The sequence below is a fragment of the Balaenoptera physalus genome, assembly GCF_965194825.1.
Source record: "Balaenoptera physalus genome assembly, chromosome: X".
NCBI classification, from domain to species: domain Eukaryota; kingdom Metazoa; phylum Chordata; class Mammalia; order Artiodactyla; family Balaenopteridae; genus Balaenoptera; species Balaenoptera physalus.
The window spans coordinates 94,114,553-94,127,882 of NC_138903.1; the positions used below are offsets into that span (position 1 = coordinate 94,114,553).

General features: G+C 46.9%; 1 protein-coding gene across 10 annotated transcripts in view; it reads left to right on the forward strand.

Annotated features, from left to right (window-relative positions):
* LOC309652282 (uncharacterized protein) overlaps window positions 1–13,330 on the forward strand; it is a 34,554-nt gene that overhangs the window by 2,135 nt on the left and 19,089 nt on the right. For 3 of the 10 annotated variants that reach the window (XR_014258634.1, XR_014258636.1, XR_014258638.1), the window contains one exon: window positions 4,211–4,297. The exons of the other annotated variants lie outside the window; for them this stretch is intronic. The gene's annotated coding sequence lies outside the window, so the exon portion shown is untranslated. The remainder of the gene's footprint in view (window positions 1–4,210; window positions 4,298–13,330) is intronic. 10 annotated transcript variants of the gene reach the window in all.

Sequence of the window (13,330 nt, forward strand, 5' to 3'; positions counted from 1 at the left end):
GAAGAGCAACCATGGCACTTTTGTGACACGGTGATGAAATTAAACCCAGCTTAAGCCAGAGTCCTTAAAACTTATTAAGCAACCATTGCCACAGGAGAGGCCCCTAACCCTTATGAAACTGATTTGATGCTGTCTGAAGGAAGAAATCTATAAATATGAGCAGATTAGGCAGGACACCCCCCCCACCCGCACACACACACACACACACAAACTATATCCAGTGACAGACAAACAAGCAAATGGAATCAGAAAGAAAGAAATCAAAAAACTTGGATACAGAGGGAGGAAAGAATGTAAATTGATACAGCGGTCCAGAATTTAATCCAGTTGGAAATCTAGAATTTGCTAAAAGAATTTATATCCCGGATTTCCCTGGTGGCCCAGTGGTTAAGAATCTGCCTGCCAATACAGGGGACAGAGGTTCGAGCCCTGGTCCGGGAAGATCCCACATGCCGCGGAGCGACTAAGCCCGTGCGCCGCAACTACTAAGCCTGTGCTCTAGAGCACATGAGCCACAACTGATGAGCCCATGTGCCACAACTACTGAAGCCTGCACGCCTAGAGCCCGTGCTCTGCAACAAGAGAAGCCACCGCAACGAGAAGCCCGTGCACCACAATAAAGAGTAGCCCCCACTCGCCGCAACTAGAGGAAGCCCGCGCAGCAACGAACGCGATGCAGCCAAAAGTAAATAAATCAATTTATTTTAAAAAAAAAGAATTTATACCCTGGTGAGGTATTTATACCCTTTGTCCTTGGCAGACAACTGTCTTCTCACTGTGTCCTCACATGGCCTTTTCTTTGTTCAGTGTGGGGAGAGGGCGAGCTCTGTGGCGTCTGTTGCTCTTCTTATAAGGATACCCCCCTATTGGATTAGAGCTTCAAGCTTATGACCTCGTTTAACCTTGAAGGCCATATCTCCAAATATAGCCACATTCGGGGTTACGGCTTCAACATACGAATTTTGGGGGAACAGAATTCAGTCCATAACATCTTTTTTTTTTTATTTTACTTTTGGCTGTGTTGGGTCTTCGTTGCTGCGCGTGGGCTTTCTCTACTTGCGGCGAATGGGGGCTGTTCTTCGTTGAGGTACACTGGCTTCTCACCGCAGTGGCTTCTCTTGTTATGGAGCACGGGCTCTAGGTGCGCGGGCTTCAGTAGTTGTGCCATGCGGGCTCAGTAGTTGTGGCTCGCGGGCTCTAGATCTCAGGCTCAGTAGTTGTGGCGCACGGGCTTAGTTGCTCCGCGGCATGTGAGATCTTCCGGGACCAGGGCTCGAATCCATTTCCACTGCATTGGCAGGCGGGTTCTTAACCACTGCGCCAACACGGAAGTCCCAGTCCATATCATTATTTATTTATTTTTTTACCAACATGTTTACTGGAGGATAATTGCTTTACACTGGTGTGTTACTTTCTGCTTTATTACAAAGTGAATCAGGTATACATATACATATATCCCCATATCTCTTTCCTCTTACATCTCCCTCCCTCCCACCCTCCCTATCCCACCCCTCTAGGTGGTCACAAAGCACCGAGCTGATCTCCCTGTGCTCTGCGGCTCCTTCCCCCTAGCTTTCGGTTTTACATTTGGTAGTGTATATAAGTCCGTGCCACTCACTCATTTTGTCCCAGCTTACCCTTCCCCCTCCCCATGTCCTCAAGTCCATTCTCTAGTAGGTCTGCGTCTTTATTCCCGTCCTGCCCCTAGGTTCTTCATGACCATTTTTGGTTTTTTTAGATTCCATATATATGTGTTAGCATACGGTATTTGTTTTTCTCTTTCTGACTTACTTCACTCTCTGTGACAGACTCTAGGTCCGTCCACCTCACTACAAGTAGCTCAATTTCGTTTCTTTTTATGGCTGAGTAATATTCCATTGTATATATATGCCACATCTTGTTTATCCATTCATCTGTTGATGGACACTTAGGTTGCTCCTATGTCGTGGCTATTGTAAACAGAGCTGCAATGAACATTGTGGTACATGACTCTTTTTGAATTATGGTTTCCTCAGGGTATATGCCCAGTAGTGGGATTGCTGGGTCGTATGGTAGTTCTATTTTTAGTTTCTTAAGGAACCTCCATACTGTTCTCCACAGTGGCTGTATCAATGTACATTCCCACCAACATTGCAAGAGGGTTCCCTTTTCTCCACACCCTCTCCAGCATTTACTGTTTGTAGATTTTTTGATGATGGCCATTCTGTCAGTCCCTAACATCTTGATCTATATTTTGGGTATCTGTGAGGCAAGTGATTCCCAGAGTTCTTTACCTCAAAGGGGACAACGTTTAGGCAATGGCCCAAGAGTTTATAAAAATGTACAGATGGGGCCATTTGTTAGCCAGGGCATCCAGTACTAAATGACTGTAGTTTGGTCAGTTGTGCTGACCCTTTGGTCCTGTCCTCTATCCTAGGCATGTTGGTTAAGGGATCGAAAGCAGTAATATGGATGATGGTGACAATACCATATGTAGTGTACAATGCCCAATATTGCCCACTCACTTGATTCCAAGAGGCTCCCCAGGTAGCCAAGAGGTCTGGGAGAGGAGTGACTTCTTCTACCACTATCTCATCTGGCAAGGGACTAAGGACAGCTGAGGCCATGCCCTCTTGCAAGAAAGATATGCCAGAAAGCTATCTGGTGTCAAGGAGGCCTCAGTAAACATGCTGAGGTTTTGGGGTGCTGGTTCCGTGATCTAAGGCCTACTGGGCACCTGGGTACAGAGGGTCACAGGCTCAGGGTCTGTGAGAACCTCTGTTTTGAGGATGGCCCGGTATGTGGCTGACAGTTGCCACGCTAATGGTTTATAATACAAGGCCAAGAAGGGCAGTTTCGTGCCTCGGTAGCCCATGGGCAACTTACAGCCATCATGTGTGGTCCAGAGATGCCAGGGGGCATGAGCAGAGGTTACTAAAGCCTCAACAATGAAGGAACCTCTGGAGACACTACTGGGAGTGTCCAGTGATTTAGACTTGGACAGATTCTAGAGTTTTTTGTTGGAAGGTGCTTTTAGCATTTTGTTAATATAAATTCTTTTAGTAAATTCTGGATTTCTAATTGGATTAAATTGTAAATTGAAACAGAAACAGACATAAAACAAGTTAATATATTGATTGGTTGATGAAAGTGTTGTAACCAGAGGCTCGCAGGAACCTAACCCTGTATTTCCCCTAGGAGCAGTGGTTTAGTAGTCACTGATTCATTACTTGTAGTGACTTTATAGGACATATAGTGAACACACACACACACTGCAGGGACTGATGTTCCTTGGTCAACGTGTGAGAGTACATTAGGATCACAGTGATGCTCAGGGCCTGTTCCCATTCCCATGCCCTTTGGGAGGAAACAGCCCTGCTGAAGGTCTCAGGTGTGTTGGGTGAGCACGTCAGAGAGCTTTGGAAAGGCCAGCTGTCTGCAGGGCTCTGGCTGGCTACTTGCGTATGCTCAGCCAAGACGTCTCCAGGCTGGAAATCCATGATTAGTGAGAGAAATGCCAGCTCCCAGAATGAACGTCTTTGAGAAGACAGCCTTGAGGCCTAAGAGTGTGAAATGACTTTGTTGGGCGAGGGCCAGAAGGTGCTCTGTCTGTGTCAAGCCATATGCCCAGCCCTAAAAACAGAGGAGTACAAGAGCAAGGTTGACATGGGTATGACAAGAAAATGCCCAGGTGGGGAAATGTGACTTTGTGCTGGAGGGCGTAGACTTGTTAGCTCAGCTCAGGAGGGCAGTGAGGGTGGAAGAGTACTTTTCCTGGGGCAATCAGCTGCCCCTGGAAGGACAGCCACCGACCTGGAGAGCTGTGTCCATTGCTGATTACAAACTGGGGCTCTTTAGGGGGTTGAGGTAATGCATTTTTGAGGGCTGCCCCCTGCCTGCTTCCTCTCCTCTCCACTTCCCAGAATGCCTGCCCCCGCTTCCCCCAGCCCCTCATCCTGCTTGGTAACATGGACCCAGTCTTTGTGCCCCATCCTCTGGATAAAAGCTGGGGAGGGGGAGGAGGAGTCTTCCTCACTGGGTGCTTCTGGCTGACTCACTGTGGGGAGAGAAGGGGGTGGGGGAGAGAATGTGTACACATATGACTGTACGTGTCTGCATGTGTGCAGGAGAAGGGAAAGCCCTGGAAAGGTGACAGCTGCGGTATTCTCTGCTGTTTGCTCTCTGGGAAGCAATGTGGCCTTCCTGATGACCGGTGACTTCTCTGTTTCAGCAAAATCTATGCAAATGAAAGTGGTTCAGAAGGTCTTGGACAGGATGCTGATGGGATATGGTATCCACCTGAGCCCACATATTGGAGGTAAACCGCTTATAGGCGCTTGAGGGTTGGTTTTTTTTTTTTTTTTAGTGAAGAATAGTTGATTTACAATGTTGTGCTACTTTCAGGTACACAGCAAAGTGATTCAGTTTTTTATATATATGTATATATCCTTTTTCATATTCTTTTCCATGATGGTTTATCACAGGATATTGAATATCGCTCTGTGTTCTATACAGTAGGACCTTGTTGTTTATCCATTGTATATATAACAGTTTGCATCTGCTAGTCCCCAACTAGTCCCAATTCTTCCCTCCCCTACACCACGCCCCGCCGCCGCCTTGGCACCCCCAAGTCTGTTGTCTCTGTCTGTAAGTCTGTTCCTGTTTTGTAGATAAATTCATGTGTAGACACCTGAGGTTTTTCTGTTAAGTTGAGTAGTGCTGAAACACAGGAAGGCAGCCCACCACGTAAGCTCACCAGTGGCCTTCTCCCAGGCTCTACACCTTTGCCTCTCGAGATCCCACCTTCCTGACTTGCAGAGACCTGCAGTCGGGGTACTCCTGGCCTCCCAACCTCCAGGCCTTTTGCTCCGACCCTGGAATTTCTCCCACTTCTCTGGCTTCACATGCAAGAGGCCTTCTGCTCGCTCCACACTCCCTTGAGAAGGTCCCACAACTGAAGTACACTCCCTGGTGTGAGTGGAGGAGCTCTACCCACAAGTGGGTGTGCAGGCCGGAGGGCGCTGTGGTGCTCAAGGTAGAATTCTCTGCTCCATCTGTCAGGCTCTATGGGGAGGGCACTTGAGCACACCTTCTCTGCACCCCGAGTACTCACCGTATGGAGTGTGTTCAAAACTGAGCACATGGTCTCTGTCCAGTCTACTTCACCTACCTGGGCCCCAGGTGCTTGCCCCTCTGCCCCCCAAGCCTTCAACTCCCACCAGGCTGTATTGGTTCTACCTCCAGAAAACATCCCAACTCTGTTCTTATCTCTCTATTGATCGTGAGCCACCCCCAGATCAGGCCTTGGGCATCTTCCTACGGAATTTCTGCAACAACCTCCCAACCTCTCGTCTCCCTAATATTAGTGTTGGTCCCTCTAATCCATTCAGCACACTGCAATCAGCATGGTCTTTATAAATCAAGCCTGATTATGTCAAGAACTTCTGATGACTTTAGCTGTCCAATAAAATCCAAACCCTTTAGCCTAGCATTCAGATTTCTAGAGCAGAGATGAGAAATGGCAAAGAAACAGAAATACAAACCACCACGAAGGCAATGAGTCAGTTCCTTTGTGTATTCCCTCCTAGCCTTCCCCGTGGAAAGGGCAGCTAGCCTGAGCCACACAGCTTGAAGTGACAGGAAACCTACCCTAAGCCCACAGAACAGGAGTAGTATTCTTTGGCCCAGGGGACACCCAGGAACCCTAAACCAATGACAGAGGAAAGAAAGGGTACATTAATTAGAGGTTCTATGGGAGGTTGAACTAGATAGCAACTCTAAGGGGTTAATGAACACTCATAGTTCATATTTGTGGAAATGAATACAAGTCTTCTGAATATCCGGTGCCTCCACCCTAAAGAGCACTCAGCTGTGAGGATTTGGCACTTGGGGGTAGACCATTGAGGGCATCATGTTTGCCCTGAGAGCTACCTTGAAAACCAAGGCCATTGCCCTGGGCCCTGAGCTTTGGAGGTGGGTCACTTGACTGTTGCTTTCCCTTTGCTGCATTGTTCCCTCCAGCGTGTGAGGGGATAAGGTGTTCCGAGGTGAGTGTGTGTGTACCTAGGGGCTGGGAGGCTGAGGTGGAGAAAGCAGAAAGCAAGCTCCGTCAGTAGCCTTACGTTACAAGGACAGCAGTGGCTCTAGGTGGGGACCTTAGGGAGGAGAGCGAGGGCTAGAGGGCTGGGTATAGGGGAATTCAGGTGTTAGAGCACAGCCCCTGCCCCTTGTGTGATATCGTTTGGGTCAGTTGGGCCAAACACTGGTAGGTGTCAGGGAGTAGCTACCTCATTTCCTCCTTTCCACGTTCTCCTGTACCTCAGCAGAGACTAACAACCACAGTTTAAAAACACCAAGCACATTCTCCCATTGTTTTAAGCAAGATAGCATCTCAGCAGGCATCCAGGGCCAGAAGGAGGGAGCAGGGGCAAGGGCCAAGCTCTGGGGATTGTCAGGTGTGGATAATCTGCATTATCTCTGAGGCACCTCATCACCATCTTTCAGACTCTGATCTATTTACACCTGATGCCTAAGGTGGGAGGGGGTGGGTTACATTAACCTTTTTTTGAATGCAGACCTGGGACATATGAGAAAAAGGGGGTCCCTGCATAGATTTGGCCAAATATTCGATGAAGAGGGAAGTGCAAGAACAACTTTGGACTTTCTTTAGACAGACGGGGGCACCGCAGGCGCTCAGTCTGGGGATGTCGCGCGCGCGCGCGTGTGTGTGTGTGTGTGTGTGCACGCATGCGTGTGCGTGTGTGTGTGTATTTGGGGAGCAGGGAGGCCAGGAGGTGGGGTAGCTGCTCTCTGAATGGAGTGGGTGGCAGGGCTGAGGGAAGCGGAGAACAAAGCAGAACGCTTTGGTGCAAGGTGGGTGTCCTAGGAGGTATCTTCCCTGCCTGGCCTGCCACTGCAGCATGCTCTGGAGAGGAAGGAAGCTCAGCCCAGGGGGGCAGGAGAAGAGGAAGGTGAGCATCTGCCAGGGGCCCATAGGTACCACGGGGGCAAGGTTAAAGTTGCTGGGGGCGTCACGCTGGGAGAAAAGAGCACCTGGGTAGAGATTTGCAACTTGATTCCGGAAGAGAGTGAGACTCTAGGAATCAAGGAGTGAACGTACCGGATTACATTTTGAATTGCTTTAATCGAAGGAAGAAAGAGGCAGCAGGAGAATGAGAGCTGACACTGGACAGAGTTGAGTAGAGAAGTCAGGACAGAGAGGATGAGGGATGAGGGTAAAGAACAGTGAGGACAGGAAGGAGAACACTGCCTAGAGATAAGTGGTAGTGTCAAGAGCACTGAAAACCCATTCGAACCATTGCCTGCTCCACGGGCAAGTTGAGCCCGAGTCCATCCCCAGGTCTGTGAGGTTATCAGCCGCAAGCAGGATCCAGGCAGTGGCACCTACCCTGTGAGAGTCACCTGCCATCACACCCATTCCTCTTCTCAAGCAGGGCTTCAGGTAGGTTGGGCCAAGTGCCTCAGAGTTTAGGGACCCCTAGATCTCCCTGTGAGGCCTCCCACTCGACTGAGTCGAACCTCTCTTTGTGTGTCAGGTGGAGGAGAGCCTCAGGGTTTAACCCGTTCTTCCTCTTCCCCCACAAGTTCACAAGCAGAAGCCTTGGGAACTTTGTCCTGTTCAGGTTCAAATAGGAGCTTTATTTTCCCTTGAGAAGGAAGGGGCAGTGAGAAGAGGAGGAGGAGGAGCCAGGGAAAGCTAGCAAAGCGGCTTCCAGTCTGGGCAAGAGAACTGGAAGCCACAGTGTTGTGAAAAGCAGCTGCCTGAGGGCTCTGCCCAGCCCAGCACCTGGTATGACATCGGCACTCCCATATCGTGGAGTGAAGGAATAAATGAGACATTTTTTATTCTTCCTTGCTTCGTCTTTCCTGTGAAGCCTGAACCTGTGATAGACACTGGGGAGAGAGAGAAGCTGGAGCAGTGAAGTTCAAAGAGGAAGGGAAGTGGTTACCCGCACAACTTTTCTTGCCTTCCTGAGCTCATCAGGGAGGACAGTGTTAGGTTATGGAGCTGAGGTCATCACTGCAAAGATGGGATTTAGGCACCCTCTCTGGAGGCTTCTTGTCTTAGTTCTGGCCACTATAACAAATATCCCATAGACTGAGTGGCAACAACAGACATTTATTTCTTATCCTTCTGGAGGCTGGGAAGTCCAAAACCAAGGGGCTGGACATTTTGGTTTCTGGTGAGAGCTCTCTTCCTGGCTTGCTGATGACTGCCTTCTGGCTGTGTGCTCACATGGTGGAAAGAGAGAGAGTTCTGGTGTCTCTTCCTCTTCTTGTAAGGGCACTAATCCCATCATGGGGAGCCCACCCTCATGACCTCATCTAAGCCTAATTACCTCCCAGATACCATCACACTGTTAGGCTTTCAACATGGATTTTGGAGGGTACGCAAACATGCAGTCCGTAGCACTTTTTTTTTTTTAATTTATTTACTTTTATTTATTTTTTGGCTGTGTTGGGTCTTCGTTGCTGCGCGTGGGCTTTCTCTAGTTGCGGCGAACCAGGGCTACTCTTTGTTGAGGTGCACGGGTTTCTCATCGCAGTGGCTTCTCTTGTTGTGGAGCCCGGACTCTAGGTGCATGGGCTTCAGTAGTTGTGGCACACGGGCTCAGTCGTTGTGGCTCGCGGGCTCTAGAGCACAGGCTTAGTAGTTGTGGCGCACGGGCTTCGTTGCTCCGCGGCACGTGGGATCTTCCCGGACCAGGGCTCGAACCCGTGTCCCCTGCATTGGCAGGCGGATTCTTAACCACTGCACCATCAGGGAAGCCCAGTCTGTAACACTTTTAATTTTCCTTTTAGAGATGTTTGGATACTTTAGCTGAGTTCTCACACTGATCAATGCTAGCACATAAGGCGGCCCCTCTGGGCAGGTAAAGTAGAATGAGTTTCCCAGCTTCTGGGCTGCATTTCGGTGCCAGGGCACATGGCTCGATGAGGGGAATGTGGACTGCATTTCTGCTCCCAATTGCTGTTTTAGCTGGGAGCCCTTGGGCAGGGCTCTGTGCTGGCCCTTTAGGGTCCTCCGGATTCCACCAAAAGGGATGGAATTGCCTGAGTGGCACTGAATTTTCTAGAGTGAGACGTATGACCCTGGGATTGGTGGGGTCCCTGGCTCCCTGGCCCTGCTGGGGTTTGTTAACGGTCTTACACAGCTTCCATTCTCTAGAGGCATGTGAGGGGTCCGAAAGGTTGTAATAAAGGACTGTGTTTATGGGAACCCCTGTCCCTACATAGCACACTGCTGGGGCTTGTTCACAGCGACCCTAAATGCTGGAGTCTGGGATTTGCCCTAACACAGAAACCCATTTACTTCTCAGGTGTCATTCAGACAATTATTCCCAATAGCACTTTGCTTTTCTGAAGCATTAGGCTTGGAGTAACACACTTCTCTCTCTGCAGCTCAGTTTCTGGGCAGTTATCCTGCAGTGAAGCCAGCGGGTTGAATGACAGGAGTCACACATGTTTCTATAGCAGCAGTGTGATGTAATACACAGAGAATAATGTGGCCTAGCTGTAGAGCTGGTTAAAGACAGCTGTGAGCCAATAGAAAATAAAAACTTCTTTCTGCACAGTGCCGTACAGTTCACTGTATGGACGTGGGGTCCTGAAAAAAAAGAAACACACTCAACCGCATCCTCACCCATTCACTCACACTTACACATTAAATCTGTAACACATATAAGCATTCTATCCACTTACACAAACACACTCACATGCTGACACATTCACGCACGAACATACTTACACACGCTCTTACATTTTCACATCAGCGTGTTCACACATGCGGACATGCTCACACATTTTTCACACAGGAACATGCTGGTGCATTCACACATAGAGAGACTCATACACTTGCATTCACTCACACATGCTCATGCTCGCACATGGACATGCCTGCATATTTACTGAAAGAAATGTGCTCAAACACATACACACTCACCAATCACTCACACGTGAACAAGTTCACACAAATGAACATGCTCACACGTACGTGCATATTAACTCAGTCACACGCAAGACCATGCTCACACACTGGCAGACACAATAACATCCACTCACAAACTCACAGTCACTCGCACACAGACATGCTTACGTACACTCATACTCACACATCCACTCACACACATGAACACACTGATGCTGTCTCACACACATAAAATAATGCATTCATTCCCACTTGCACGTGAACATACACCTACAGGCTCACAGTCGTTCCCACACGAACACATTCACGCATTCAGTCCCCCATAGGAGCCCATCCTCACATTCATTCACACGAGTGAGCACACTCACATTAACATGCGTATATGCGCAAGCATGCTCACACATTCACTCACACCTAGATGCACTCATGTCCAATCACAGGACGCTCACACAGCCATGCAAACTAAGATGTTAACATTTTCACCAACATGAACATCTTCTCACACACAAAACTGCTCCTCCATTTGCTCACACCCGAACATGTTCATATGTTAATCCACACATGAATACAATCACGTAGTCACATTCATGAATGTACACATAGTAACACACATTTCAATACAATTACACATATTCGAACATGTTCGTTCACTCAGATACCCATATTCACGCATTCACTGAATGAGCATATTCACACTTTAACACACTCAAACACACAAAAACCTTACACATTTATTTACACAAAGGAAAATGTTCACATAACTGCACATCCTTATTTTCGATCACACACACAAAGCTGCTCAGACACTCATGAGCACAAGAAGACATTAACACCATCAAACAAACATATTGACGTATTCACTCCCACGGACTTGCTTACAGATTAATTCGCATATACAGACACACCCGCATACACTCACAACTTCACTTAACATTGTTCGTCGTGCTCACATACATGAACTTGCTTACACATTCAGCTGCACACAGGGAAAATAATTATACATTAATAGCTTCACACACACCAACTTGTTCGTACATTAATTTGTACATATGAACATGCTCCCTTACATGCACATGCTCACACACTCAGATATGAATGAACACACACATTCATTTAAACACAAACACAAACTTTCACACTTTCACATTAACATGCTCAAAACAGAAACGTGTTCAAACTTCCTTTTGCATATGTTCATGCTCAAACACACAAGTATACTCAGACATTCACCCACACGTGAACGTACTTAAACATTAACATTCCCAGACACACAAACGTGCTCACGTTATCTCACGAACAAGTGGACACTCCCACTTTCACTCACATTCGCACATAAACACACACACATTCTCATGGGCTTACATACGGACATGACTGCACACTCACACACACTCACTCCCTACCTCCACTCACACATTCACACATGGACATGCTCTCACATTTATTTAAAACACAACATGCACACACACACACACATCACGCACGCATGAACAAGTTCACACAGGTGAACACGTTCACATATTCACACAGCCTACACGCTCATAAACACACATGCTCTCACATTTATTTAAAAAACAACATTCACACTCACCCCAAAACCACTCATGCACAGACATGGCCACGATCACACTTTCACATATCGACAGGATCATATTCACTCACACAGTCTCTCACGCGCAAACTCACATATACTCACGCACTCACAGTTGCACATAGACATGCTCACATTATCACTTCCACACAAATGAACACACTTTTCATCACACACAAACATAATCACATTGACTCACACAACAGAACACACACATTAACATGCCCCTACACACAAGCATGTTTACATATTCATTAACACACACATGTTCCTATATTCACTTAAACTTGCACTTTGATAATATGCACACATATTTGTATATATATATATATTTATATGCTCACGCATTTACTGACACAAACTTTTTTGCACATTTACTCACACACAAATGTACAAAAACACATGGGCAAAGCATAAATTCACCTTCATGAACATACATGATAAGCTTACACATTCATGCAGACACAGGAACATGATCACAGATATATACTCACACAGTCATTTGCACACAAACATGAAGATATTTACATATGCAGACAGTGAACCTGCTCATAAACTCACAGGCACCCTCATTAACACAGTCATGTACATGCATCTGATCAACATTCACACATACACATACACTCATGTGTTGACTCAGAAATAGATGCACACATTAACAGGCTCACAAAAATGAACACGGTTCCACATTCACTCACTGATGGACATGCTACCATCATGCACATGCTTACAAATTCACTCATACACGTGAACACACAGAAACACACAAACGCACATTAACACACTGACATATGAACAGGCTCCATTCACTCTTACACACAGACATGCTCACATACATCCACAAGTTACGCGTTCACTCAAGTGAACCTGCTCACAGATTTACTCCCATTCCTAGACACGCTGACACATGCACACATTCGTTCCAGTACAGATATACTCAATTAACATGGTTAGGCATTCACTCACCCACCCGAGTATGCCTCACATACACTGTGTCACTCATACACTTACTTACGTGCATGAACCTACTTACCCATAAGATGTTCACACCCTCACATGCACAAACACTCAGTCGCCCACACAAACACGGTTGCAAATTCCTTCACCCGCATAGACATCCTTACATATAATCATTCGCACACACACATGAACATGCTCACATATACAAGTGTGATCACTATTCACTCACATCCACAGCGTATTCTTCACATGAACACATGAACACATTCACTGAGACATAAGGAATGCTCAGATACATGCACACAGCCAAAAATTCTCTAACATTGGAGCATATTCACTGACTCACGAGCATACTCCCAACTTTACTCATATGCATAGACACACTCATATATGATCATACCCACATTCACTCACACAAAATCCTCACGTGTCCACTAACCCGTGAACATGTTTGCAAAGTCATTCACATACAGACATTCCTATGTGCTGACAACAGTACACTCAGTTTCACTTATACGTGCATAGTAACATGCTCACAAACAGCAACACTTTCATGCATTCACTTGAACACAGATTTTCTCCAGTCATCACAAAGCTCACACCTTCACACACAGATACACTCAAACTCACAAGCATATTCTCATATTCACAAAAATACACTCACACGTTAACAAGCTTACCCAAATGAACAGTTACACATTCACTCACTCATGAAAACATGCTTACACATGCACTCCCTCAAACTTGCTCATTCACTCACACACACTCATATATGCTCACAGTCACGTACTCATACATTTCCCCACACACAGCACGTTCACAAACAGCATCATACTCATACTCTGACAAAT